The sequence below is a fragment of the Heptranchias perlo genome, chromosome 28 (genome assembly GCF_035084215.1).
Source record: "Heptranchias perlo isolate sHepPer1 chromosome 28, sHepPer1.hap1, whole genome shotgun sequence".
NCBI lineage: Eukaryota > Metazoa > Chordata > Chondrichthyes > Hexanchiformes > Hexanchidae > Heptranchias > Heptranchias perlo.
Window position 1 is genome coordinate 18904727 of NC_090352.1, and position 6000 is coordinate 18910726.

At 41.3% G+C, this 6000-nt stretch overlaps 1 long non-coding RNA gene across 1 annotated transcript in view; it reads right to left on the reverse strand.

The window, feature by feature from the left end:
• Positions 1–3048, reverse strand: part of LOC137299259 (uncharacterized) — a 29025-nt gene extending 25977 nt beyond the window's left edge. Inside the window, exon 1 of the long non-coding RNA XR_010957857.1 lies at positions 2975–3048. This is a non-coding gene — a long non-coding RNA (uncharacterized lncRNA). The remainder of the gene's footprint in view (positions 1–2974) is intronic.
• Between the last annotated feature and the right edge of the window lie 2952 nt (positions 3049–6000).

Genomic DNA, 6000 nt, shown 5'->3' on the forward strand with positions numbered 1-6000 from the left:
CATTTTCTTGGGACCCTGGTGGCTTCCGGCTTCTGCCCCAATTCCCACTCCTGTCAGCCCGCCGTGACATTATTCCCGCTGGCTTTGGGTGGGAGGCAGATGTCAAATATTAAAATGAGGCCTAGCTGTTAAAATTGACTGGGCTTCCCTCCGTTCCCTTCTTCCGGGTGAGTCAGCCCCTTCAAACTCCCCATGCATCAATCCTGCTCAGAGTTAAAAATTGACCCCTATGTTTCGAGAGAAGTGAGTTCCCTATGGAGCACTTTCCCTATAACACTTACTAGTTCAACACATGAGCATATCAAAATGCTTTGTTTGTTCACTGGCTGCATTCCAGCCAGGGATAAATTATTATGTTGGTAGTAAACAAATTAAAACTGCCTAAACAGTGTATGTCTCCAAGACCTTTATACAACAAAATGTAAAGTTCTATGACATTAAACAGGACAGATTTCCAACTTGGTCACACCATCCTTAATCTAAGTCAAGCCAGAAGTCAAGAGTTGAAAGTATTTTAGCCCAAGTCACCAAAACAAAGATGCAGTGCAGATTCTACTCCAGCACCTAGGTCCGTAATATCAACAGTCAGACCAGCTCCTGTGTAAATTACATCAATCTGAGGAGGTGACTATGATGCAGCACCTACACAATTACAGAAATCTGTACAGTGGGCCAAAATCTTACCAAGCAGTAATCCAATATCTGTTTAAGTCTGTTCAGGAATTTTACAGATCTTGCACAACGACCAGGACCGTGCACAAGGAGTGTACATGTTACATGCTTTACTGATTTGAAGTTCATGTGTTTCTCTCAGCTATATCCTGTTAATGCACAGAATTGTAGAGTTTAGAAGAATGAGAGGAGATCTCATCAAAACATAAAATTCTAACAGGACTAGACAGACTAGATGCAGGGAGGATATTCCCTATGGCTGGGGAGTCCAGAACCAGGGGTCACTGACTCAGGATATGGGGTATGCCATTTAGAACAGATGAGAAATTTCTTCACTCAGAGGGTGGTGAACCTGTGGAATTCTCTACCACAGAAGGCAGTGGAGGCCAAGTCATTAGATGTATTCAAGGAGGAGATAGATATATTTCTTAATGATCAAGGAATATGGGGAAAAAGCAGGAACAGGGTACTAAGTTAGACAATCAGCCATGTTCATTTTGAATAGCAGAGCAGTCCCGAAGGGCCGAATGGCCTACTCTTGCTCCTATTTTCTATGTTTCCTTGGAAGCAGAGTAGAGAGCATTTGTGCTCATTTCTTCAGCATTAAGCACTTTGAATTCAGATCAAAGCTTATCTTCTAGTTCTGACGAAGGGTCTAAACCTGAAACAATAAAGTATCTTTTCTCTTCAGATCTGCTGTGCATTTCCAGCTATTTTTTAAAAAATTGTTCCACCCTTAATGTTTCATGTGCTGAATGGGGATAACAAAGCAACTTCAACCAAGTCCAGCAGTGTCATTTATAAGTATGGACTAAGATGGAACTGCACCCAAAGCTGTCACTCACTGGCTGGCTAAACACAAGCTTCCAGAGCTCCAGTCTGCTTCCAACAGCCAAAGATTTGACAAACCAGCAAGATTACAGCTGTTCACAGTAGATCAAAAAGTTAGTTCAATTGCAGGATGTTATTTTGAACTATTTGCTGTTTGATATAGAAGTTTGTGTAGTTTGCAATTACCTACAGTCCATGAACAGATCTAGGTGGCTCAAGAACAAAGACTAAGGCCCAGCCCTGCCACCCACTATCCACCACATGGTTAATTACTCCAATCTCCACCTATTTTCACTCTGTCCTTCCCCACCACCTCTGACCCAGCTAGTATGTTTCTGGGGCACACCCTCAGTCTGCAAAATGGCCACCCTCCCACAAAACAGGTGGGTGACCTCCATGACCTCAACTTGGATGAGTTAGTGGATATCCTGGTCTGACCGAAACATGCTCCTCAATGGAGAAACCTTTTCACCTCACTGAATCCATCCTATCCTGCTATGCGTTCCATATCTTTCTCACCCCAACCACCATTGAAGTGGTGCGGCACTCATTTCCAGGTCCTAGCTTGGTCTAGCCTCATACTAGTTTAGCAATTTCTTCTATCTGTGAACACCTTACAGTCCACTACTTTCTCATTCCTGAGCTGGATTCAATTGAGAGAAAGTTCTTGCACTTCTCCAGTGCCTTTCACATCCTCAAATGTAAGGAATCTTACAACACCAGGTTATAGTCCAACAGTTTTATTTGAAAATCACAAGCTTTCAGAGGCTTTCTCCTTCGTCAGCGTGTTCCAAGCCACTTTACAGCCAATTAATAACTTTTGACCTGTAGTCATTGTTTTGTAGGCAAACATGACAGCCAATTTGCACATAGCAAGGTCCCACATACAGCAATGAAACAAATGATCAGTTAATCTGTTTTTTTAATTTGGGAGGTGGTTGTGGGATGCATATTGGCCAGGATACTGGGAGAACACCCTTGCTCTACTTCAAATAGCATCATAGGATCTTTTACATTCACCTGGGAGAGCAGACAGGACCTCAGTTTAACACCTCATCCAAAACCCTTAGTACTGCACTGAAATGTCAGCCTAGATTATGTGTTCAAGTCCTGAAAAGGGGCTTGAACCCACAACTGTCTAACCAAGAGGTGAGTGCTACCAACTGAGCAGAGGCTGACTCCAGAGGTCAATGAACCCACCAAAAATCCTGATTTAAGCACATAAGTAAAGCTAGAAAATACTCCAGGTTACCAGGAATTACTGAAAATAATTTTTAGTCAGTAACTAGAAATTTTCTTGGGCAATAACTAAATGATGGTATTTTGCCATTATTAGTATTTCTTCTGCACAAATCTTATTTCACAGACAACTGTTCCCATTAATTTATAATGTATGATACAGGTCAAATATGCAAACTCTGCATTTAAAAAAATTGTGAATGAAAGTTTAAGTATTAAAATTTAAACTCACTGAATTCCCATGAATTTTCAAAGCCTGAAGCACTTTTTGGCAAATGAACTAGATCTGTGCACGTGGGGCTTTTATTGCCTTGGAGATAGTTTCTTCTCCATCATACTTATCCAGTCATCACTTGATACTTAATGTGGCTCAATTAAGTTTTAATCGAGGAAAGATTACCAGTGGGTTGCCTTTCAGCACAGAAGGCCAGCATTCAATTAAGCCATTATGTAATAATAACTATGGTCATGAGCTAAATTAGCAATGGTGGAGATTTCAGCCCTTTAAAAATAAAACATTTTAATGCTGAAATACAAAGGGTTACAGACAATTCAAGGAAGATAGTGTTGATCGTAATGCTTTGGTCAATGGCCAGTTAATCCTTTGTTATCAAAAGCAGACTGTTTTAATTAGCAATTAAAATGCCATTAGACCAGCTGGTCCAAATCTTATGGACAGTTGAGGTTAAAATTTACAGTGGTAGTGGGTTATCATCGAGATTTGCTTACTTAAGCTTCAGTGGCCATTATTCTTGGTGCAGACCAAGAGATAAGCATTTTAAGAAGAGGCACGAACAAAGCTTAGCTCTAGCTAAGTAAAGATATTGCTCGAAGGCTTAGTAGTGAAGTGGTGTCTGTTAATATCAGGATAGGAACACCTACTGCTGAGGACAGTCTCAATTTATTTATTTAGGAGGGGACCTTTGAGGCATTAAAGACTCCATAAATTAAGATACCCATCCTAATCATTCATCTATCATCTAAACTCTAGGAATCTAAGTGGAACTGAACAAGAGTCTATGTAGAAGAATATTTGGTACAGTCCAATTTTAAAACTTTTAGTTTTCCTTTTATTCCTAGAAGCTCTGCTCTTTTTACTTATACCAAAAGAGTAGTTCATCCAAGTATTATGCTGAATATTATAAAGTAAAAAAGGCCAAAGTGCATGTTATATTTTTAATTATTCCAAATTTGCAGCCATGAGACTCAAGCTTCAGGTGAACAGAGCCTAGTTACAACTTACATTTATATAGCGCCTTTAACATTATTAAATATCCCAAGGCACTTCACAGGAGCGTTATCAATCAAAATTTGACACTGAGCCACATAAGGAGATATTACAACAGGTCAAAGAGGTAGGTTTTAAGGAGGTCTTAAAGGAGGAGAGAGGCAGAGAGATTTAGGGAGGGAATTCTAGAGCTTAGGGCCTAGGCAGCTAAAGGCATCGCTGCCAATGGTGGAGTGATGAAAATCAGGGATGCGTAAGGGGCAAGAATTGGAGGAACGTAGAGATCTCAGAGGGTTATCCTTTACAGTACTTTCTTGCAGTGTAGTTACTGTTGTAATGTAGGAAACGTAGCAGCCAATTTGCACACAGCAAGCTCCCACAAACAACAATGTGATAATGACCAGATAATCTGTTCTAGTGGTATTGATTGAGGGTAAATGTTAGCCAGGACATCAGGGAGAATTCACCTGCTCTTCTTTGAAATAATGCCATGGGATCTTTTATGTCCAGCTGAGAGGGCAGCCGGGGCCTTCGTTTTAACATCTCATCCAAAAAACAGCACCTCCAACAGCGTAGCACTCCCTCACTACTGCACTGGAGTATCAGCCTGGATTTTGTGCTCAAATCCTTAGAGTGGGACTTTGAACCCACACACTGCTGACTCAGAGGTGAGAGTGCTACCCACTGAGCCACAGCTAACACCAAGGTTGCAAACGATCTGGTTCAATCTCAGACAGTGGCCATGGAGAGGGATGGAGTCGCTGGGTAGGGAACGGAGTTTGTGGCGGGGACCGAAGACAATGGCTTCAGTCTTCCCAATATTTAGTTGGAGAAAATTTTTGCTCATCTAGTATTGGATGTCAAACATGCAGTGTGACAAATCAAAGACAGTTGAGGGGTCGAGAGAGGTGGTGGTGAGGTAGACATAAACCTCACAAGGTTTGCTTCTCAGGCACTGATATATTCCAGGACCCTGATGGAGATACTATAGAAATCATTTAGCTAGCATGTGTTCTCAGATAACTGCTGTATTGGTAAAGTGAAAACATGACTTTATCCACTTTCATTTGATCCTAATGCAGTTACTGCAGATGCAATGGGAGTTATTTAGCTTTCTGCATTACTCAACAACCTGAGCACCATCAACAATGCCCTTGTACTTTCCTTGTATGAAGCTGTTCTTAAAATAGGAAATGGTTTCAGTCTATCAATATCTACTTGGTATGTGATGCCAAAGTGACCTTTTGTGCATGCCCCCTATTCTTTCTATGACTGTGCCGTCCTCTCTCAATCTTTGTTATATTCAAAAGTGTTGCTTTACCTTGGAGCTGTCATCTCTCTCAGTTTACAAGAAAAGATATTAACGCATTTCTTTAGGTGGCAGAGGGTCTGATTGAAAATGCTGGTTCATAACTCAGTGTCAAACTTCCAGACACGAACCAGATGCAATATCATCATGCATGTTACGCCACTCATAAGAGCATTAGAAATAGGAGCAGGAGTAGGCCATATGGCCCCTTGAGCCTGCTCCACCATTCAATAAGATTGTGGCTGACCTCAACTCCACTTTCCCACCCAATCCCCATATCCCTTGATTCCCTTAGAGTCCAAAAATCTATCAATCTCATTCTTGAATATATTCAACGACTGAGCATCCACAGCCCTCTGGGGAAGAGAATTCCAAAGATTCACAACCCTCTGAGTGAAGAAATTCCACCTCAGCTCAGTTCTAAATGTCCGACCCGCTATCTTGACACTATCCACTCTAGTTCTAGACTCTCCAGCCAGGGTAAACATCCTCTCAGCATCTACCCTGTCAAGCCCTCTAAGAATCTTATATGTTTCAATGAGATCATGTCTCATTCTTCTAAACTCCAGAGAGACTATAGGCCCATTCTACTCAATCTCTCCTCATAGGAAAACCCTCTCATCCCAAGAATTAATCTTCATTGCACCTTCTCTAAGGCAAGTATATCCTTCCTTAGGTAAGAAGACCAAAACTGTGCACAACAATCCAGGTGTGGTCTTAC